This window comes from Homalodisca vitripennis, chromosome 5 (assembly GCF_021130785.1).
Source record: "Homalodisca vitripennis isolate AUS2020 chromosome 5, UT_GWSS_2.1, whole genome shotgun sequence".
Lineage (NCBI taxonomy): Eukaryota > Metazoa > Arthropoda > Insecta > Hemiptera > Cicadellidae > Homalodisca > Homalodisca vitripennis.
The window spans coordinates 154195955-154221944 of NC_060211.1; positions in this window are offsets into that span (position 1 = coordinate 154195955).

Consider the following 25990-nt stretch of genomic DNA (forward strand, 5'->3'; position numbering starts at 1 on the left):
TATACATATTTATATATATATATATATATATATATATATATATATATATATATATAGTGGACATTTTTACAAATATAATTTCTTAACCATTCTAAACCTAACTATATCCAGATATTTTCTTATCCAAAGTTATATGCTTAAAATTATAATTGTTTGTAAACTTTTAGGATAGAGTTTTTAAATATTTTAAACGTTACGAGTAGGATATATTAACATGTGTTGTACAGTAATATTCTAAACTAACTATTAATATCCAGAAATTAGCATACAATATTTTCAGTAAAATATGCAAAAAGAGGTAGAAAAATGTTGTAAATAGATCTTATCGCCTGTCTTTCAAAACAAACTTTTATTAAAAAATATAAACACTTCACAATGTTTGAACACTTTGACGCTTTGAAGTATTCTGAAGATCCGTTGAGACTTTGCCCATTGCAGTAAACGTACTCCCTCCCTAAATCACTTCACTGCACTAATATGTAACCTCTGCTTTTATATCTAGAACTTTTACATAAAAATCTTTTTAAGAAAATGATTTTAAATCAATGATTGCGAAGAACGTTGAGCTCAAGTGAGTATACCGTGGTTTTCCACGTGTGCTTTGAGTTTGCATAATAAAATATCAAACAAACCTCGCCTTGAGCGAATCTATAGGAGTCATTTTAAACCCTAATTGCAATTTAAAATTATTCTTTTAATACTGAATTAATGTATATTCCAAAATTATTCATAAATAATCCCGATTTTGGGGGATTTTCACGGTATTTATCAAGAATATAACGTTTCCAAGAAGAATGTATGGACACAATTCCATGCCATTCCGTGCAGTAGTTTCTGCGTAGATTCTTGGTAAATCAGTTAATCGTGTTTGGCTTAGATAAATGTTATAAACAGAAGAGCGAGTATTTCAATTTCTATTCATAACTAAAGAGGCTATAAGGTATTCAAACTCAATATTCCTTTACAGACAATTCTGTATCTGAACACAAAGCGAAGTCTGAAGAAACAGAGAAGTTGTGAGTCGAACCTCAAACATTCCCTAGAATTTGTCAAATAACCGCAGAGAGGAATCAGTGCCGACGTAAGAAGGAAATTCAATATCCTTTTGATCTTTGCCCGCCTCAGTTTGACAGTGTCTTTGAGTTCTGTGAAATGTCTGTATAAAACCCTCGTGTAATTGTATTCCAAGTGAAACGTATTTCTAGGTTTCCCAAACATAGAAATGTGTGTATTGGTATCACTTTCATCTCAGTATCAACACTTTTCTCATATCCTTTCTTATCATAGCTTTCAGAATGCAGAATTACCTCTGTAAAAGGCTTATAGTGCACTTTGAGAAAGCTCTACTAACGATTCTCAATAGGTTTTAAGTCTGGTAATTTTATTTCAGAACGAAATTCATCTCAATAAATTATACGCTAGTTCTAACTATATCTTTGGTTATGGATCAGCAATTAATAGATATTGCATCCGACATTAATATATTATGTTGTCACTTGACACTTGTTGCATGTTGTCTAGTTGCAGAAGTTAAAAACTATTAGAGAAAATTATTACATATATTATAGTGAATTTAAAATGAAATTAACAGGTATTCCACTTCTATTATTCGGTATGAGATAACTAATAGAAGATTCAAATGGATTACAATTCTATACAAAATGTATTGTCTATACTAAACTGCTAAAATATCTGTTTCAAAATCCAAGCCCATGGTAGCTATGTGGTTTATTTATTGACTTTTTAAGTGGTTTACAAATTGATTAAAACAACTATAAAAATTAATAAATACGTTAGGTTTAATGAAATACAAAAGATCAAGTCGCCTAATACTGGCTGCTGATGTTTTATGCTTCAATAGTGGAAGTTTCTTTTGAGTCTTATATATTGAGCTCCTTTACCATTCGTTACACAATTTTCATCCTCCCATCGTTACATTTGTATTCCGTTCGGTGTGTAAGTACGTACGCTGAGAATGATGGTATGAAACAGAGGATGACGTAAGGAACAGTTTTTACAACAAAAGAAGTAATAAGCTTTGAAAGTTGTGTTACAAGATATAAAAGAAACTTATAATTCACTGTATAGAATAAAATTCAAAATTTTAATATCGCAACAGTTAGATTGAACTCATTCACAGTTTGTTTAAATTTAATTCTTACTCCTAGCAGGAATAGTTATGAAAAGAGAAATGTCAAATTTGTATATCTAGTGTAGAACTAGTTTGTCTGTATTGAAGATGAACAGGCAAGACGACATATAAAACAACTTTGAACAGAAAAACTGTAAAGAATGCAATAGTTGAGAAAGGAAGTGACAATTCAGGAACGAACTTTCTGCTCGGTTATTTATTCTGTAGCAACTTCAGCACTGACAGTTACTCAGTTCACACATCCCTAATATAGACCAAAACTACATTTTAGTTATAATTGTTTACTCTGAATAAAAGAAAAGTGCTCATTATTTATTTATGAAAAAAACAGGATTTATTTTGATGCACACAAGTACATAACATTTATACTGTGTCCACACTCAGTGACAAAAAGTTGATCTCACTCACTTAGGAGCTGTCTAACTCCAAGTTCACTCAGATGCTTGTAATTTGTCCCACCATGAGACTCCTAAGTATCAGCTCCAACTTTGGTAATTTGACAGATTCCGAGACAGTAACGCTATTTTGAGTATGGAAGTGTCTTACTTTTTATTATGCTTTATCACATCAAGGCTAGAACTTTTTATCTTGTCACCGCTAAAAGAAGGTATTGCTTTTATAGATCAACAAGTAAATATTAGAGTTATGAAAAATTCTTACAAAATTTTGTTTCTATTATTAGTTCTAGGTTTCGTAAGACAAAGAAATATCAGATTTCAATCGCTTAAGATTTAGGAAAAGTATCTAGGATAAAACCCCACAAATTAGATAATTTTCTGGTTTATTAAACATTTTTAGTGAACATAAACTAATAATAACTAAGGTCGTTTTCTGAAAAAGCCATCGATATATTATATTCTAAATTATGTTACGTATTCTTACACGGAAATTAAATATAAATTATAAATGTATTATAACTCATCTTTAACCACTTTATCCTCGTTAGCAGTGGTATGTGTTTCAAAATTAATTTGGTACTGTAGACACCGCAATTAATTAATAGAAACGCACAAGCAATTACATAAATAACAGGGAAATCACTATCGCACTTTTAAATAGCGAAGGACACAGTCTGAAGAAATCGGGACATTTTGCAAGCTATAAATATTAATTGGATTTAGCTTCAAATTCCATATTTCTATTTGGGCCAATAAATAACGGAGCTGTGTATTTTACAGCCAACATAATAAAACAAAATGGTGAGAAGCTCGGGAATGATTTAACAGTAAAGTTTCCAGAATTATCTTTTTACAAAGATTTTGTCTAGTTTGGGGTTTATTGCTACACATTGGTATTATGATTTTAATAGGACATTGAATATAATAACATAAGCGGTGATTGTAAAAATCATATTATTTAGTTGACTTGTATCCAGTCTCGTATCGTTAAGCAATGATTTGCCAAATTACTATATCCGGCCATTCCTGACACAATTAGAGCTGTCAAAGCCCCAAATGGCTTGCCGGCGGGCTCCATTTGCCCACTTGCTGCAAAGCAAATGTGATATTCTGATAGAGATAATAATAAGCATATTCCGATGTGGATCTTAAAAATTACTAAATTATAGTTCTAATATTATATAAACTAGTGTTTTACCTTAAAAACTAAACGTAATTTAATTTTAATAATTATTTAAAAAAATTAATATTTTCTTTGTTTAACGTTTAGTCGAGTATACGAAACGTAGTTATTCGCTTGGAAATATATGAAGATTGCAAATGTCTGAAATCCTACCATGCAGTATATATGTTAATAAATATATATATACTATGCATTTACGAAATTTAATAATTAAGTAATTTAAAGCAAATAACCATAATACTCCAGTACTTTGTTAAGCTACCTTTTAATAAAAGGTAGTGTTTATATATACTGTACGTTATTTGACATGACAGTCATGACACATGCAAATCGTCCATTTCATTGTCTCATCATAATTGACATACCGACTAAAAGAAACTACAAACATTTTGAATTGTGCTATTAAAAGAAATTTTTGAAATATATCAATAAGTGAACAAGTTTTTCTCGATTCAGAAGCACAAAACTGGAGCTTCTCACCGGATATTACCAGAACGATTTCACTGGCGGTAAACGAGCTGTAAGGGATTGAATGTGCGAGTTCAGGGGAAATGAAAACTCATTATATTTGCGTCCCGCAGTCGCTGTTAATGGAACTGTACGATTGGGAGCATTTTTAATTGGGCCATTTCACTTGGTGCATTTAACCGAAGTAGCAAGCCATTGGGCACGAATATATTCCGATAAAACTTTATTTATTTCCGTACGATAAAATACTTATGTGGAATGCCTTAGTTTACAATTATTTACTGAGTGGTTTTATATGTTGTACGCACAGTATTTGAAGTAATGATATTTTGAGGATAAATTTGTGTATAAAGTATTGTTTTATCTTTCTTAGTTCAGGACTGTCTCAACTTCTCATTCTAAATAAAATTGGTGTTATAAATTGTGTTTATCCCTTTCCTATAAATTATTATTCACTTTCCTGTCATATTGATAACTTAATTGAAGCATTTCCTAATTCTACATTTAATAAAGAGAGTCAAATGCTTACCAAACCATTAGGAACTGATCTAAAGATAGTTACCGCCATCGGTGGCACAGTTTCTCTGGGCAACCACATGGCAAGAAATTCATTAGAGGCACAAACTTCCTACATTGTAAGAGGCTTGAGGTTAGAAGAAGAACTCTATTTGGAACCTCACTGCTTGGCAATGATTGTACGTCAGCTTTGGACAGAAACTCTTAGGTGTCGGTGAAGGTATAGGAGTATGCAGAGCCTACTAAAGGAACCTGTGGCGTGCAATAAGCATATGCAAGTCAAGCATAAGGTATGCAGCATATATGGCTGATGCGTTGGCGACTAAGAGTACTTAATATCCAATTTGAAATCTTATATAATCTGTTTTAATTAAATTTAATTATACATTTTACTTCATGAATGAGTGGTATATGACAATAAATATTTATTATACATTTATTTACAGATTTTTAACATGTTGCCGTGTGTTGTTATTGAAGTTATAATTAAAATTATTGATTTATTTTAGTGCTTTTATATGAAATTCTTTTACTTAAACATATTATATTTAAAGATGATGTTCATTTACGATTGGAAGATACATATAAAAATAGAAAAATATATAAATTTACTGACTGAACGTTTATAGGATATCACTCAACAACATTGTGAAATTGAGAAGAAGTCCAAAAAATTTCACTTTTAAGCGTGATTACACAAACTAAAGAATTTCTTGTTTGTAATGATAAATACCGAATACGGATTTATTCGTTCGAACTGGGTTTAAAGGCTTCCATTAGATTTTATTGTTTAAAGTTTGTTTATGCCGTTGAAAGGTTTGAAATGATAACAGAATTTCGGACATTTACCATCGTTATAGGTTAAACACAACGTTTCGAGGATGGAAATCTATACTCTTCCTCAGGTGGGGGAGGCATCAAGGGGGGCAATAAAACAAGCGTAAAGAAGAGTACATTTCATAAGATCACAGTACTTGAGAGTTGAAATTAAGTCTTTTGCATTCTTAAATTAATTTACTTTTTACCCTCCAGAAATGTATTTATATTTACGCTAACTTTTTTAATATTATTAATTGGAAATTTACCACTCACGAACGTTATTAGTTGTGATTTTATTGTATACCATGTGTATATAAAATACATTATTTAATAAGTGAAATAGTTTTTAATTATAAATAGGATATAATTTATTAAAGAGTTTCCAAATTTATTTCATACATATTTAATTACAACAAGTACTGGTAAGACTACGGTTAGCTAATTTTTGAATCCAGAAAATGTCACAGTTAGTTCGTAATTTACCGGTATGTAGAGGAAATACAGCACCAGAGCGGCGGACTCCAGACCTTCCAACTACCAGCAAGGAGGTTCTGCTTGCCACCCCTGTGCCTGCTGTCAGTCCTCCAGTGCCTCAATCTCGCACTCCCTCCCCTACCCCCCCGGGCAGCAGTAAAAATAAAGGCTTCAGCAATGTTCTGCTAATAGGTGACTCGCACATGAGATATTCTAGCAGGGAATGTGTTCTTCGGGGAGCTTATCTTGAGTGCTGCCCTGGAGGGAAAATTTTAGATATTAAGGACCGATTGTTGAAGTATGTAGGTGTAGATTTAAGTGTAATTTATATTCATGTAGGGTGTAATAATCTTCGACGAGGCTATCGGGGGGGTTCGGGGTACAATGGTGGGCATGGGAAGCGTGAGGCACTTCATGCTATGGCGGATCTGCTTTACACTGTCAGGACTAGATTTCAAAATTCAAAAGTTTTTCTAGACAGTGTTTTAATTCGAAAAGATATTGGCTACAGGGCCCTCTACGACTTCAACACCCAGTTGGAGCTCATGTGCAATAACTTTGGTGTGGGATTCGTGGAGGCCAATACTTGTGTGGGTAAGCGGGATCTCACCCGGGATGGCGTACACTTCAATAGAAGAGGTGTCGCCCGCTTAGGCTCACTGTGTGTGGAGACTATCTCCGCAGCTTTTCAACTTCCCGATGCACAAAACACCTGTCCCCCGTGTTTTCAGGATGAATTTGTCTCAAATCTCGGCCTGAGTCCCGAACCCGTGCAGGACGTTGATGACAACCACGATGCCTGTGAAAGTCTGGATACCTCGCGGGTGTCGGGAAACTAGTCGAGAGGGGGGGGTGAAAGACGTCTCAAGGTCGCGCATCTAAACATGAGGCCTCTTAATACAGGCTTTGATGAGATGAGTTCTTTCGTGCGTGACTTTGATTTTGATGCGTTTGGGGTTTCTGAGACCTGGCTTCGTCCTGAAACCTCATCAGTTGGTTTCAATATACCGGGGTACACGCTGCTTCGTTGTGATCGCCAAGGTACCCTAAACGACTCCTCTATTGATACAACAGGTGGAGGTGTGGCCCTGTACGTGAGAGAGAGTATTTCTTTCGAGCGATACACTCTAGCGGATGTGGGCCCTGGAGTTGAAACTCTTTGCATTATTGCCAAAGTGGAAGGGGTGAGGTTTGGTCTGTGTGTGGTTTACAGGCCGCCACACGTGAGGTACACTTCGTTGTCAGCTCTTCTACACTCTCTCTTTGTTTGCCTGGCTATGGAAGTAAACACAGTAATGTGATTCGGGGATTTTAACATTAATTTATGATCAAAGACATGCCATGAAGTTAAATCTTTACGCCGACTCTTGAAAGAATCAAACGCATTACAACTTACAAATGAACCAACAAGAATTACTGCAACTTCAGCCACCTTGTTAGACCACATAATCGTGGACAGGTCGGCTGAAATCGAGAGGACCGGCGTCATAGACGCACCTAGTATTATAGATCAAAGAGGAATAAAAATAACTGATCACAGGCTTATTTATTGCACGGTTAAAGTTCCTAAATATAAGAAAAAAGCGCCTAAAATGATTATCTACAGAGATTTTAAACATTTCAATGAAGAAAGGGCTGTAGCTGCAATCGCAAATGTTAACTGGAATAGTGCAACGCAATTAGATGGAATAGATGATATTGAACAATTTATTTCAAGGAATATTAAAAATGTATTTGATGAACACGCCCCTCTTGTTTGTAAAAGAGTCACAAAAGAGAAGGCTCCTTGGAGAAATGATGAAATAATTAAGAATACAAAAATTAAAAATAAACTGCATAGAAAATATTGGAAGTCCAGAACTAATGGAGACTGGGAACTGTACAAAGAGGCACGAAATAAATTGAACCTGATGATATGGAAGGCAAAAAAGGCATCTTTCACTGAAAAATTATCATCTTCAAGTAACCCAAAAGATTTCTGGACGTGCCTCAAGAAATGTAATGTAGTTGGAAATTCTACCAATAACTGTTTGCCTCATAATTTGAATATAAATGATATTAACAGATACTTTGTTGAGATGGGCAGTGCAAATGAGGTTAACGAAGAAAAAGTAATTTATTTCAACTCGAACAAGATAAATAATGATGCCGTCAATTTTAACTTCCATGCAGTCACTGACAAGGACGTGAAATCAGCGATGAATGAAATAAAAACCAGAGCAGCGGGCAGCGATGAAATTACTATTCAGATGATTAAATCCGTGAGTCCATATGCACTAGGTGCCATCACACATTTGATAAATGAGTCCTTGTCTGAAGGCATGTTTCCACAAAGATGGAAAGAAAGTATAGTTCATCCCTTACCTAAGGTACCCACCCCTCATAGTGTTAATCAACTTTTTAACTCAGTTTTTAAACTCTTCTGAAGTTGTCATATAAATAAACTCCTTTATCCTCCAGTTAGTGCTACTAATAATAGTTTGAGTTGTTAGTTAACTCTGAATCAAAATAATAACTGAAAATTGAATCGTACTAACATCATTGAGTTTGAATAAATGTTTTTTCTTGCTTCTATTGAAAATATAAAAAAGGGAGATGTTAAAACATTATTGACTATTAGAATTTCATTGAAGAATGAGAATTTATTTGTTCTAAACATAACCTTATCCACAAGTTTTCAAACAAACGTTCAACTATTACGATGGAAAGTTCAAATCTCTATACAATTCATTATACTGTCAATCCTAACTAGTTATACATAAACGAACTAGATTCGACACTATAAAAATGACAAACTTTCAAAATCATTTAAAAAATCTAAACACTAGGTGTGAGGAGCATTACGATTATACTTCACACATGTTTGCACGAATATAACCACTACATTCCAGTGGGATATTAGGGACATTAAACGAGCTGAAGGAAAACTGAATATGCAAGACGAGATGGAACTAAACTTATTATGTTTTCACCCCACCTTTCGTTGCTGTTAGTGGGGACTGAACTGTTAGGAATATTTTAATTGGGCTGTTTTGTGAATTTCAACTGGATACTAATGATCCTCAATACATTATAAAGTAAAAATTCGAAGTTTACAAGTAGGCTATAATTTTGTGACGTACAATCAGTTGGGACTGCACAGTTATATTTCTGTCTGTCTGCCTGCACGATATATGAAATCGAACGGATCTACAGACTTTAAATTGCGCATAAAGCTTAATTTCTACATAAGGAATACTATAGTTCAATGATTGGGCATGTCATCCCATGAGATTTTTCTGAGCTTTAGCAAATATCTTTAGATTTTTCTTATGGGTAATAATGAAGGCAATGAAAATAGTAGAATAACTATTAATTTATAAACAAACTAAAAACACACATAAGAGATGCAAATATATGATATATTAACACATGTAACCTAACTATTCCAACACATACATCATTAGCTGAGCGTTGACAAAGTGTATCACAATGGGGCTGGTAATATTTCATTTCTGTCTGTCTTTCCTCACGATATCTTGAAAATTAACAATCATATAGACTTGAAAGTTTGCATGAAGCCTTATTTTTATATGAAGAACACTGAGTGCAATGTCGTTGCTTGTCACTACATTAGTCTTGTGGGTAAAACATGATGGCAACGAGGAAATATTAGAATATATAAATATGTAAGCAAAGTGGGTATAATCATATGAGAATTTAACACGTGATATTTCTATTCAAAGAGGTGAGATAAAAAATAATATTGTGGAAATTCAATGTTATGAATTAGTGACTAGATTTCATTTCAGCGCTCTATTTCGTTGTTATGCCGTATATAGCTCACCGAAACTGTTATTATTTGAACACTACTTTAAAACGTAACTAATAAGAAAAATTGTGAATGTATCACGTGGTAAGGTATCTCGAGAACGATTTCATCTATAAACTCATAATTTTGCATGAAATTTCTTTCCTAAGTAGATAATAATGTGTTCTATAATGTAATATAATCTTGTTTTGTCTACCGGGTGGACAAGTGTAATGTGTTCTATCTGCCCGAAGGACAATTAAAAATGAAATGAGTTATAGATTTGAACCGCAAAGCGACCTTAATAAAGCCTGTTATGACGCGTTGTGTGGTAGAAGGTATACTTCTACCTGATATTTTCATAGTATCAAACAATATTCTTGTATTGTGAAGGAAGAATTCGTCATCCTATACAAGGGAAAAATCATTTACAAACATAATTTAATAAAAGTATACAACCTTCCAGTTTAAAGTTTAGTTTTACACGTTTGTGTTTCTTTTTTATAAGTAGGAAACGTTAAAACTCAAAATCGGCAAATGCATTCTTTATTTTTATATTCACATCTACACTTAACCAATTATCTATAGACATTGGCCTAAAGATGCAGCTTTCCATAGTGAATCGTGAGGAACATTTCAAACCTGCAAACACTGCGCTGTTAGAATACACAAGATCTCTAAGCGTCTTTTTTGTATAACCTCAGGGAAAATCCGTTCTTTGGGTGAATACACTTTTTTCATACTCTCGTATTTCTGGTACAAGCCACGAGAGAATCTTATTAAATTACATCGGTTTTAGTGACAAGTTTACAAGAAGAGAGTGGCCTACTGACTTAGTTTGTCTTAGCATTTGTCCTTATGATTTGATTTTTCATTTTGTTATTATTATCTAAACGAATATTATGCAATGGCATTTTTTCACATTTGCAATTAAAAATTAATTATAACACCGGTCCATCATACTTGTTTTGTCCTCTCATTTCATGATTTATAAAATACACTGAAATATACTTTTAGCAAACTGAGAGTAAATACCGTTAATTTTTATTTTTACGTCTTTCACTGTTGTATTTATACAAATCTTAGTTAAAGTACATGTATCACTGAAACTTCTAGAGTAGTATGAGAATCATCATTAGCTTTAGAACTTAGTCCAATGTTAGCCAATAAAATAATCTTTGACTTTTCTTTTAATAAAAAAGCCACTCAACGCATATCGCTTTCATTTTTCACGAGAAGGACTTAATCACAAGGAAAATAACAACCTAATTTTTTGAGAGTAAAAATGGCTTTTTTCATGTAAGCCACTTTACCAAATTAATGAGTTTCTCTCGACAAAGAGGAAATCTAATCCTGTCATGTATACGATTTTTATCACTTCTTAATATAAAAAAAAATTCAATTTGAATGATAAAAGATGAGTGTGAATTGATGTTTTTCCAACTATCTTGAATTTGATATCACCACTATAATTTAGTCAGAAATAAAAGAAAAAAAAGAAAAATTTTAGATTTATATAAAAATAGGAATAATTTAAACAAGGTAGGAGTAAGGTAACAGCCTTCACTGAGGCTAGTTACATGATAAAATGTCATATAATTGTACAAAGTTGCTCATTGAACTTGGTTTTGCTTATATAGAAATGAAGCTCCTTGCAAAATTTCAAGTTTGCAGATCAGTTCGAGACAGATATCCGTGCGGGCAGAAATGCTATTTGTGACCCCTCGTGTGATAGGCTTCGCTGACGCTCAGCCAATATATCCAAATACTATTTCCTTATTACAGTAGTAATTCCCCTTCTTATTTAAATTTCATTTATTAAATCTTTTTAGAAACACACAAAAATGAAAAATGAGACATGGAAAATGAACTGTGGAATTCAATATCGATAATATGATTAACCCCTGCAGTAGTTGTTGATATTGTCTTCTATTTTTATAAACACAAAATGTTAGTGCTTTGTTTTATAACAATCAATATGATCGGTTTCCATTTTGCAACGTGTTATTTACACGAGAGCTCCACATTAGGTGGGTTTCTCTGTATTTGTAATTCCCTGTCCATTCACTAAAATATTGAATGTTTCGTGTATCAGTAAACTGTAACTAATTGCATTCGGAATTTCTCTTCTGCCAGTATACACGCTGCAAAAACAACTAACATTCCAGTATTAATATTTTACAGAAACTGAACATTGCTTTCTAGTATTTAAAGCTGTAATTGCAAAATATTCTCAAAATATTCCAGGCTCCGAGAACAATATACAGTTTTAATAATGTCACATACAATGTTTAATTTGGTGATTATATTTTAACGTATTTTGAAACACAAGTTTTCAATATTCTACTGTTTATTGCAAATGTCGCTGATTAAAAAAAGTCGTAACAATTAGTCTTTAATCTTCTCAAGCATATTTTTTTTCCGTATTTTTAAACATATTTTTCTCGGAAATTCAGCCAATTATAATCAAGTATATATTTAATATCTGACACATTACAAGTAATTTGTACAGCTTTAAAAGAAACTTACAACTAAGAAGGTGATTTTTGTTCAGTATTTAACGGTTTAAATTCAAAAACCAATTTCAAAAACCGATTAAATTGGCTAAATTCTCCGATGTATTCTTATAGTCAGTATTGTGAACGTTTTAATCACGGTATATTCCTTATAAATTCGAGGAAAAAAGTTTGATACATATAGATTTTTTTATGTCTACTAAAGTTTTTACTGTTACTTGCTAACCCTATAAAAAGTTTATTTTTTATATTTTATATCGTCAAGTGAAAATAAAAATGTGTCAGTAATATAGACTACTTATTAGCCAAATTCGTTTTTGATAACTCAAGATTTGATTTTCAAGATGGTAGATTTTGAGTATTAAAAGGTATAATATATGCATTATCTACTGCATCAGTTCTTTCAGACCACACTTTTCAGTAACTTACATTTTGAGACTTACATCAATCTATTTACTGATAATATTAAATGCCAAATACATTTTTTTATTAACTAAGTATAGTGTAAGTAGCGTACATAAAAGAGGCAAACTTTGCATTTATGAAATTGCCGTCTAAGACATGTGGTATCTCTTAAAGGTTCTGTAAAAGGTGAATCATAGTTGAATTGATTTTGTGTATATGGAAATTTATATAAATAACTAGTGAGCATATTACATATTTCCGCACTCGATTCTAACTTGGGTAGTTCTAACGTTGATAAGACAAAGTCGTAGAATATGAATAGAGCTAGCATCTAAAATTCATGAGAAGTTAGAATTGATACTTATGAGGAAATTGCTTGTGGTGTCGAAGACAGATTAATAGCGACAGAGTGAAGTTGAAGTTACATCTCTAAAATGGATAAAGGTGGCATCAGAGAAACTCATCTGTCACCAACATTGCGACACGGAGAGACTTTAACGTTCCATTAATTCTGCTACTTGAGTTTCTCTGGAGCTGTGATAACGTGTTGTAATATGTTTTCTGCAAAACATATGAACTTCGTTCTTTTAATCTTCTTCTTTTATTTAGATTTGTAGTGGATAGTATAATATGTCAAGATAACAGTACAGTCTGGTGGCAGTTATAATAGCCCAAAGTCTATCAGAAAACAATGGACCAAATTATCTTTCTGCGTCACCATTGCGTACACAAAAGCCTCAAGAGACAAGATGTCTGTCTTCCTTTGTAATTTTCCGGAGTCTTTATCCAATTTTTAATTATGTTATATATGTATATATATATATATATATATACATATATATATATATATATATATATATATATATATATATATATATATATATATATAATTTCAATAAATATTGAATCACAAAAAGTACTTGCTCCGCTGGGACTCGAACCCGGATCTCTCACTTGTCGGGTGAATGTGCTACCATTACAGCACAGAGCCCTTACTTTTTACGATTCAATTATTTTGTATTTTGCCGTTTCTTTCAAAATAACATATGATCGGAAGACCAAATACTTGTCAAATGACTTATTTTTACATTCATTAAATTTGTATAAGTGACAATAGCCTAATTTAATTTCAATAAATATTGAATCGCAAAAAGTACTTGCTCCGCCGGGACTCGAACCCGGATCTCTCACTTGCTGGGTGAATGTTCTACTATTACACCACAGAGCCTTTATTACAGTATATACAGTAGAGCAGGTTTTAGCTTTTTAATATTCATTAGAAGACTCCTTGTTATCTTTAAAATATGTAGAGCAACATCCCCACTAAATCAGGCAATATGTCAAAATCAGTATTGGTGATCTTAACCAAGTGACCGTTTTACCTATCGTCCGATTTAACCGCTGTCTCTCATTGGTGGACACATCGCATGGTTGTGCCTGTCTGCCTGCCGTCCAGGAGCGTCCCTTAAACGTCCGAACATTCAGTTGCATCATCGGAGCCGTTCTGGAGATGTGGTTCGGCCGCGGTCACTCCACACTCTCGCACTTTGTTTTCTCTCGGGCAAAGTAATGCCGTCTTGGGTCTCTATGTTATATTTTCTCGTAATCTTTAGCAGTGTCTAGTTAAACCGTAGGAGCATGGTCCGGTTGTGGTCGCTCACTACCCCTTTGTTCTCGCGGTAGTGCAAGTGTCACCCCGGATCTCTATGCCCTCTTTATTCGTATTCATTGTATAGTGTCTCGTATACAATCATTGTATAGCTCCGTCGGGGGTGAAATGGTCCGATTGTAGTAGCATATCCCTCGTGATGGTTTCTCTCTAAACTTGTTCATACCCTGATGCCAGTGAAGATTGTTAGTGAAAGGGACTTGTTCTTCAGGGGAGCCCTGGCCGAGCTGGAAGTTCCTCCCCCCACCTCGGATGAAACGAGGCAAAAACATCGATGAGTTGGCATCCATCCTCAAATGCACCCTTTATACCTCATGTCCGACCTGTCTTTCCATCTACTGATGTCTCCATATTTTAATTTTATTTGTATCTCTTTGTGAGATTAAGACCTTAAGTCAAGTCTGTAACAGAGTATTCTAGCATTGTTGTTCAAATAGTAAATGAGAATAATGAGTTGCGTTATAATACTAAACATATCATTTATGTATAATTGGTATAAATAATTGTTATTTAAAATCGGAAACCGAAATTTATTTCACTTACCTTCACAAAATAAAAAACTCAGTAGTAGAATCGGATATTGCAACCGGTAATTTCAGTGGTGTCTGTAAAGTACTTGAATTCGTATAAAATGAAAATCTGATTATTTGTTATGTAGTTCCTGATAATGAAAGTGTACTAATAGAAACATTTAAATCATTTAATTTGGTGCATTATACCTATGGGACAAGGGAAGCATTTCAGACGTCCTATCTGTCTCATGCCCTGCAATGCATGGATTTAAATGTATGCGATTAATAATATAGGACAATGAATTTTAATAACCGCATACTATTTAATAAAATTTGTTTTAGTTATTTTAGTTAGGATTGCGTTCCCTTTTCAACAATGTTACGTTGGAATCTTATTGTACGTTGGAATTCCTAATTTAGTACTTTCTTGTCGACAAATAATGTTTCCAACCACTTATTTTCAAAATCTGTATTAACTTTTACTGACGTCAAGATTGCTTTGTACAGTGCCCTATTCAGAAAAATATACCAAGCTAATAAATACTTATTTATTTCCATAATATCGGTTAATATCAACTGAAAGTTCCTAATTTAGTACTTTCTTGTCGACAAATAATGTTTTCCAACCACTTATTTTCAAAATCTGTATTAACTTTTGCTGACGTCAAGATTGCTTTGTACAGTGCCCTATTCAGAAAATATACCAAGCTAATAAATACTTATTTATTTCCATAATATCGGTTAATATCGACTGAAAGTTGTTGTCGTGGAATATAGAAAAAACATTGCAATTATTTCTCTTGAAATAAAAAAAAGCTAAACATTGAGGGAGCAAAACGAAAAGTGTAATTAAGGAGACTCAATCACAGTAACAAGTCACTAGTCATACGTCAAGCTTCGCGTTAAGTTGAGAATCTAAACGATAGCTGTCTGAGACAACTTTAAATTGAGCAAAAATGTAAGTAGCTGTCTGTTGCCATGAATACAATACATCTAGAATATCTGTTCAATGCATGTTTTTTTTACAACTGAATGTTATCTATACCGCACTTGTTAGTGTGTACTGAATACAACTAACAAGTTTTTTTTGTTTATATAGACTAGTAAACACTGGCAGATTATTATAGATCAGTTGGTATAGCTAAACATAGTGTGAATAACGTAGAGAAATTTTACTATCATGTCACTAGCATTATACTAATTATTTGATTATTTTTTTTAACTGCTTAAACATAAATTTTACTAACCATAATAAAGCTGAACTTTCTGATTGTCTAAATTATTCTCTTATGAAATAAAAAACTGTTACATTTTATGTTATTTTTTATTCTGTTCTGAACACGCTAGCTTTGTTATGTTTATTCTGGTTCGCAACCTCCAAAACCTTTGCTGAGGTAGGAAGGTTTGTAAATTGCAAAGAGCGCCTTGAAAGGGCAAGCACAGATTTCTTGGCTACTAAGTCTTTGTCTGAACCTTTTGGAACTAGAGGACGAGCTTCAGTAGCAATAACAAAAAAGTAAGATGGGATTAAATAGGAAGGTTTTTTAAATAATAAGTACTCTAAAAAGGTTTACTTATACAACATACTTCGGCTCACAGTAGATAAGACTTTAGGAACGAGAAGATTAGAAGCATCAGAACGAATTTGGAGTTAATGACGGTGTTAATTAGTTGGTCGGTTTACCCCCAGTTTCCCTTTGGTTTCTTAAGGACATTGTAAACGATATTTAATAGTACAAAATAGCTGTAACTTAATAACGCTTTGTATATTTGAATAATTTATATAACAAACCATTTATATACCTTAACAAAGCTATTTGAAAAATGGAATAAATAAGTTAAACCTTACCTTATAACACAAACGTGTATTAAAAATTACTTTTCAAACTAATACCTTACTTTCAATACAATATCGTTAAGATATATTTGTATTTGAATTTTAAAATATTTAATTCCGCACAAGAAAAGTTATCACTAGATGAGAAAAAGTAGTAAACATTTTCTAATTCCATTTAAAAAATTGCTCTGAATTTAATAGAAATGTAATAAATTCAAACTGATATTAAGAAAGTTCTATGTCAAAATATGAAAAATACTTATTATTTTAAAAATGTTATAGATAATCAATTAGTATTTGGTAAGGTTGATTGCATTAATAGATCACTGTTTTCTAAATCTATTATTAAATATATAATACTTCCCATAAATATTTATCGGCGTGTCTTATTAATCTCATTAATCGATAACTCAGCATATTTTTACATTGCGTTTTTGATCAGAGTAGCTTTAACTTTAAAAGCTGGTCTAGATTTCCGAGTGACGATAGTTGGAAGAAACCTTGGCATTTTGGGGCACTTATTAGTCAGCCTTACACACTCTGCAATTGAAGCAGAAAACAATCTAAATTTTCCAATCCTTTGAGAAGAAAAAATATAAATATTTAATTAATTCGTCTCTCTAAATTAAATAGTACTTAAAAACATGTTTGCCCATTTATAAATCACTTTCTTAAACTTTGTAATGTATAGCGAATAGAAATAATCTAAATAAAATCACAAACACCGAGTATTTCAAACGGATTCAAATAAGAATGATCATATTGGGGAATTTAGTATAAACCGATTAAAAACCGTTTCAAATATAAAACTTTACTTGAGATACGTAAATAAATTGCATCCAAAACATCTGTGTGATTTGGCTGTGAGAAAACGAAAATATGCAATATCTGTTACGGTATGTAGAGAGAAAAATATATACACTCTTTTTTAATAGGCATTGTGAATTTTTAGGATAACTAATAACTAATGGGGATAACTATTCTCATAGTTAAAACATTAGACAATAAGAATTGAATAAAATCTTAATGAACTTCACTACTTAACTGATATTGCGATAAATGAAAGCACAAACGCAGAATGCCAATACAGTCAAGTTCATCAGTAGAGATGAGGTACATTGGTCAAAGGATGATTGGTCTAATGACCGGGATGCGGTATCATTGAGAGTTCATAATCCCCAAACAGGAACTGTCGGCCTTCCTTTACCATTATTGTAGTGAGGTGTGATTAAATGTTAACATAGACGGATTCATAACGAATGGCTACAACTATGGTAAAATGTTTTTGTTATGAGAAACAGTTACCTAAGAAATAAAGAACTGTTTGCAGGAAAATTAACTTATGTTCCCAGTTATATTATAACAGTTGATGGTACTTCTGTGAAATAAAGCCATGTTTAGTTTTGTAATTGGTGTATTGCCGTGAATAAATAAATAAAATAAAAAAAAATTACAATTGATGATACTCCGGTGCAATAAAGGATGAACAGAGAAGTTACGCCATCGTTATTCACATTGAAAAGGGAACCCAATCCTAACTAAAATAACTAAAACAGATTTTATTCAATAGTATGCAGTTATTAAAATTCATTGTCCTATATTATTAATAGCATAAATTTAAATCCATGCATTGCAAGGCATGAGAGAGATAGGAAGTCTAAATGCTTCCCTTGTCCCATAGGTTTAATGAACCAAATTAAATGATTTAAATGTTTCTTTAAAAACACTTTCATTATCAGGGACTAGACTACAGAAAAAATAATTAGATTTTAATTTTATACGAATTCACGTACTTTACAGAGGAGCACCACTGAAATACCGGTTGTAATATCCAATTCTATTACTGAGTTTTTATTTTGTAAAGGTAGTGAAATACATTTCGGTTTCCAATTTTATATATACATATATAACATAATTGAAAATTGAATAGAGACTCCGGAACATTACAAAGGAAGACCGACATCTTGTCTCTTGAGGCTTTTGTGTATGCAATGGTGACGCAGAAAGATAATTTGGTCCATTGTTCTCTGATGGACTTTGGGCTATAATAACTGTCACCAGACTGTACTGTTATCTCGACATATTATACTATCCACCACAAACCTAACTAAAAGGAAAAGATTAAAAGAACGAAGTTCAGTATTGAATATGTATTGCAGAAACATATTACTACACGTTATCACAGCTCCAGAGAAACTCAAGTACCAGAATTAAGGGAACGTTAACGTCTCTCCGTGTCGCAATGTTGGTGACAGATGAGTTTCTCTGATGCCGCCTTTATCCATTTTAGAGATGTAACTCGAACTTCACTCTCTCGCTAATCTGTCTTCGACACCACAAGCAATTTCCTCATAAGTATCAATTCTAACTTCTCATGAATTTTAGACGCTAGCTTTATTCAAATTCTACGACTTTGTCTCATCAAGGTTAGAACTTCCCAAGTTAGTCTTCGAGTGCGGAAATATGTAATATGCTCACTAGTTATTTATAGAAATCTCCATATACACAAAATCCATTCAAATATGATTTACCTTTTACAGAATCTTTTAGAGATACCACATGTCTTAGACAGCAATTTTTCATAAATGCAAAGTTTGCCTCGTTCATGTACGCTACTCACACTATACTTAGTTAATAAAAAAAATGTATTTGGCATTTAATATTATCAGTAAATAGATTGATGTAAGGCTCAAAATGTATTTTACTGAAAAGTGTGGTCTGAAAGAACTGATGCAGTAGATAATGCATATATTATACCTTTTAATACTCAAAATCTACCATCTTGAAAATCAAATCTTGAGTTATCAAAAACGAATTTGGCTAATAAGTAGTCTATATTACTGACACATTTTTATTTTCACTTGACGATATAAAATATAAAAAATAAACTTTTTATAGGGTTAGCAAGTAACAGTAAAAACTTTAGTAGACATACAAAAATCTATATGTATCAAACTTTTTTTCCTAGAATTTATAAGAAATATTGCTGTGATTAAAACGTTCACAATACTGACTATAAGAATACATCGGAGAATTTAGCCAATTTAATCGGTTTTGAAATTGGTTTTTGACTTTAAACCGTTAATACTGAACCAAAAACCACCTTCTTAGTTGTGAGCTTCTTTTAAGCTGTACAAATTATTTGTAATGTGTCAGATATTAAATATATACTTGATTATATTTGGCTGAATTTCCGAGAAAAATATGTTTAAAAATACGGAACAAAAATGTATGCTTGAGAAGATTAAAGACTAATTGTTACGACTTTTTTTAATCAGCGACATTTGCAAAAAAACAGTAGAATATTGAAAACTTGTGTTTCAAAATACGTTAAAATATAATCACCAAATTAAACATTTTATGTGACATTATTAAAACTGTATATTGTTCTCGGAGCTTGGAATATTTTGAGAATATTTTGCAATTACAGCTTTAAATACTACAATGCTATATTAAGTTTCTGTAAAATATCAATACTGGAATTTTATTAGTTTTTGCAGCGTATATACTGGCAGAATAGAAATTCCGAATGCAATTAGTTACAGTTTACTGATACACGAAACATTCAATATTTTAGTGAATGGACAGGGAATTACAAATACAGAAAAACCCACCTAATGTGGAGCTCTCATTTAAATAACACGTTGCAAAATGGAAACCGATCATATTGATTGTTATAAAACAAAGCACTAACATTTTGTGTTTATAAAAATAGAAGACAATATCAACAACTACTGCAGGGGTTAATCATATTATCGATATTGAATTCCACAGTTCATTTTCCATGTCTCATTTTTCATTTTTGTGTGTTTCTAAAAAGATTTAATAAATGAAATTTAAATAAGAAGGGGAATTACTAATGTAATAAGGAAATAGTATTTGGATATATTGGCTGAGCGTCAGCGAAGCCTATCACACGAGGGGTCACAAATAGCATTTCTGCCCGCACGGATATCTGTCTCGAACTGATCTGTAGACTTGATATTTTGCAAGGAGCTTCATTTCTATATAAGCAACTCCAAGTTCAATGAGCAACTGTGTACAATTATATGACATTTTATCATGTAACTAGCCTCAGTGAAGGCTGTTACCTTACTCCTACCTTGTTTAAATTATTCCTATTTTTATATAAATCTAAATTTTTTTTTCTTTTATTTCTGACTAAATTATAGTGGTGATATCAAATTCTAGATAGTTGGACAAACATCAATTCACACTCATCTTTTATCATTCAAATTGAATTTTTTTTATATTAAGAAGTGATAAAAATCGTATACATGACAGGATTATATTTCCTCTTGGTCGAGAGAACTCATTTGGTAAAGTGGCTTACATGAAAAAAGCCATTTTACTCTCTAAAAATTAGGTTTGTTATTTTCCTTGTGATTAAGTCCTTCTCGTGAAAAATGAAAGCGATATGCGTTGAGTGGCTTTTTTATTAAAAGAAAAGTCAAAGATTATTTTATTGGCTAACATTGGACTAAGTTCTAAAGCTAATGATGATTCTCATACTACTCTAGATGTTTCAGTGATACATGTACTTTAACTAAGATTTGTATAAATACAACAGTGAAAGACGTAAAAATAAAAATTAACGGTATTTACTGAGAGTTTGCTAAAAGTATATTTCAGTGTATTTTATAAATCATGAAATGAGAGCACAAAACAAGTATGATGGACCGGTGTTATAATTAATTTTTAATTGCAAATGTGAAAAAATGCCATAGCCTAATATTTGTTTAGATAATAATAACAAAATGAAAAATCAAATCATAAGGACAAATACTAAGACAAACTAAGTCAGTAGGCCACTATCTTCTTGTAAACTTGTCACTAAAACCGATGTTAGTTAATAAGATTCTCTCGTGGCTTGTACCAGAAATACGAGAGTATGAAAAAAGTGTATTCACACAAAGAACGGATATTCCCTGAGGTTATACAAAAAGACGCTTAGAGATCTTGTGTATTCTAACAGCGCAGTGTTTGCAGGTTTAAAATGTTCCTCACGATTCACTATGGAAAGCTACATCTTTAGGCCAGTGTCTATAGATAATTGGTTAAGTGTAGATTTGAATATAAAAATAAAGAATGCATTTGCCGATTTTGAGTTTTAACGTTTCCTACTTATAAAAAAGAAACACAAACGTACAAAAATAAAATTTAAACTGAAAAGTTATATAATTTTAATAAATTATGTTTGTAAATGATTTTTCCCTTGTTTAAGATGACGAATTCTTCCTTCATAATACAAGAATATTGTTTGATACTATGGAAATATCAGGTAGAAGTATTCCTTGTACCACACAACGCGTCATAACAGGCTTTGTTAAGGTGGCTTTGGGTTCAAATCTATAACTGATTTCATTTTTTAATTGTCCTTTGGGCAGATAGAACACATTAAACCTGTCCATCCGGTAGACAAAAGAAAGATTATATTACATTATAGAACACATCTACTTAGAAAAGAATTTTCATGCAACATTATGAGTTAGTAAATGAAATCTTTCTCGAGATACCTTACCACGTGATACATTCACATTTTTTCTTATTAGTTACGTTTTAAAGTAGTGTTCAAATAAAAGTTTCGGTGAGCTATTGACGGTATATACCAACGAAAGAGAGCGCTGAAATGAAATCTGGTCGCTAATTCATAACATTGAATTTCCATAATATTATTTTTTATTTCACCTCTTCGAATAGAAATATCACTTGTTAAATTCCCATACGATTATACCCACTTTGCTTACATATTTATATATTCTACTATTTCCTTGTTGCCATCATGTTTACCCACAAGACCAATGTAGTGACAAGCAACGACATTGCACTCAGTGTTCTTCATATAAAAATAAGGCTTCATGTAAACTTTCAAGTCTATACTATTGTGAGGTGTTTGGAGGTATCGTGAGGAAAGACAGACAGAAATGAAAAATTTCCAGCCCCATATGTGATACACTTTGTCAACACTCAGAGAATAGTTAGGCTATATGTGTTAATATAATATCATATATTTGCATCTCTTATGTGTGTTTTTAGTTTGTTTATCAATTAATAGTTATTCTACTATTTTCTCATTGCCTTCATTATTACCCATATGACAAATCTAATGGTATTAGCTAAAGCTCAGAAACATATCATAGGGTGACATGCCCAATCATTGGACTATAGTATTCCTTATGTAGAAATTAAGCTTTATACGCAATTTAAAGTCTATAGATCAGTTCGTTTTTGAGGTATCTTGCAGACATACAGAAATGTAATTGTTCAGTCCCAACTAATTTTACGTCACATAATTATAGCCTACTTGTAAATTTCCAATTTTTATTTTATTATGTATTGAGGATCATTAGTATCCATTTTAAATTCAGAAAACAGCCCAATTAAAATGTTCCCAATATCTCAGTTCTATTAACAGCAACGAAAGGTGGGGTGAAAACACAATAAGCTTAGTTCTACCTCGTCTCGCATATTCAGTATTCCTTTAGCTCATAGTAGATTTTTGGTTTCCTTCTGCTCTATTATTTTACGCTCATTCAAAAACTCCGAAACGAGGGGTTTTCCGACAAGCAGGATTTTTCCATTATATTTGAACGTTATGCATTTTTTTCTCAGAAGTTTTGATCAAGGGTGCAAAACGTTCGATTTGGTTTTAAAGTAAATACGGGCGATGATGGAGAACATAATAGCAGATTAGTTCTTTAGATAATCGAACTTTGAATTACAATTTATTAATTTTTAAAATCTTTAACGTCATTTAGTGTAATTTATAGAAAAGAAGGTTACCCCAAACCTTGACGGTGTTAAGACGGTCGCAACAGTTAATTTACCCGGAAGGAAATCGCTAATAAGTTACTTTATTATACCGTTACTCAGTTTGGAGCTGTCTACAACTTCACTCTAACGCTCATAATTAATCTCTTCAGAAGGCTTCTAAGTATCAGTTCCACGTCCTGCAACTTAACCGACTCTAAAGATTAATAAATTTAGCTACGACTACGTCTCATTTATGTTATATAATCTATATTCTGTAAAAAATAAAGTTTTACTCTATTCAATCATGGAAATTTCGTGACGTAAATATACGCAGCTAATATTAAACAGCAAAAATGAATGCTCTCGTCGCTCACAAAGACAAAACTACTGACGGAAGAGTTACAAAAGATTAAAAATATTTCTTTGCCAAACAATGTTCAAATGTTACTCAATGAAAAGCTTGACACACTTTAATCTAGATTTATTATTTTCTTTCTTTTAGAAATTTATATTTAGAAACAATTATATCGTCTAGCTATGGTCTATACTGCCAAAGCGTTGTGAGAAAATTTGCTTACACGGGGGTTGAAAGAAACAAAATAATTTAATTGTACTTATATTTTGCTATTCTCAATTTTATTTTGAAATGTAGACCTTAAAATTAATTTCATACAGGGTTAATCAAGAAGATATGCAGAAACTATATGAGCTCATGCTAAGTGTAAAAATAATGAATCACATAAAGTACTTTCACTGCCGGGACTCGGACACATATCTCTCACTTGCCTATCAGGTATGCTAACAGTAAACAACGGAGACCTTATTTATATATTTATATATTCAATATATATTCATTTGTTATACTTAAGGAATGCCCGTTTAGTATTGGCAGGGAATAAAGTATTAGTTTTTCTAAGCTTAAAAACTCCACTGTGGCAGTTTAAATGACCACCAAGCGATAAGTATTATTAATCAGTCTGAAGAGTTTCCGACCGTCTTTAAACTGTCACAGGCAAACGACATTAGACAGCATTCTTTGTGTTTTCAGCATTAGATTTCACTTTTAATATAGAAACCTTTGAGACGAAAAATCGAGTGAAAATTTACAATTATTATTTTAAGAGATTACTTCGCAGCCGAATTAGATTTAAATGGCACTAAACTCTTAACTGTGCATATTAAAATTGATTATCTCTTCTTTATCAAAGTTTTCCAAAAGATAAGTAGTGGTTTATAAATAATTTTGGTAGGTATTTTGATGTTTTTCACTGTGTATGCTGTCTATATAGTATTTGTAATGAACTAAATAAAATAACAAGCTATTAAATCTGAACTTTGCTATAAGTAAGTTTAATAACGTCTTTCCTCTGCATACCGGTAAATTACGAACTGACTGTGTGACATTTTCTGGATTCGAAAATTAGCTTACCGTAGTCTTACCAGTACTTTTTGTAATTAAATATGTATGATATACAATTGGAAACCCTTTAATAAATTATATCCTAAGTATAATTAAAAAGTATTTTACTAATTAAGTAATGCATTTTATATACAAATGGTATATAATAAAATCACAAATAATAACGTTCATGAGTGCTATATTTCCAATTAATAATATTAATTAAGTTAGCGTACATATAAATACATTTCTGGAGAGTAAAAAGTAAGTAATTAATTAAGAATGCAAAACACTTTATTGCAACTCTCAAGTACTGTGACCTTATGAAATGTACTCTTCTTTACGCTTGTTTTATTGCCCCTCCCCTTGATACCTCCCCCACCTGAGGAAGAGGATAGATTTCAATCCTCGAAACGTTGTGTTATACCTTTTATAACCTATAACGATGGCAAATGTCCGAAATTCGGTTATCCTTTCAAAAATTTTATCGGCATTAACAAACTTTAAACAAAAAAAAAACGAATGTAAGCCTTTATATCCAGTTTGAATGAATCAATCTGTATTCCGTATTCGTCATTACAACCAAGAAATTCTTTAGTTTGTGTAATCACGCTTAAATGTGAAATTTGTTGGACTCTATATTCTCCGTTACACAATGTTGTTATCTTATAAACGTTCAGTCAGTAAATTTATATATTTTTAATTTTTATGTGTATATTCCAAACTTAAATGAACGTCATCCTTAAATATAATATGTTTAAGTAAAAGAATATCACATAAAAGCACTAAAATAAATCAATAATTTTATTTATAACTTCAATAACTACACACGTAAACATTTTAAAAATCTGTAAATAAATCGATAATAAATATTTATTGCCATATAATACTCATTCATGAAGTAAAATGTATAATTCTATTTAATTACTACAGATTATATAAGATTTCAAATTGGATATTAAGTACTCTTAGCCGCCAACGCATCAGCCATATATGCGTGCATACCTTATACTTGACGTGCATATGCTTATTGCACGCCCCGGGTTCCTTTAGTAGGCTCTGCATACTCCTATACCCTCACCGAGACCTAAGAGTTTCT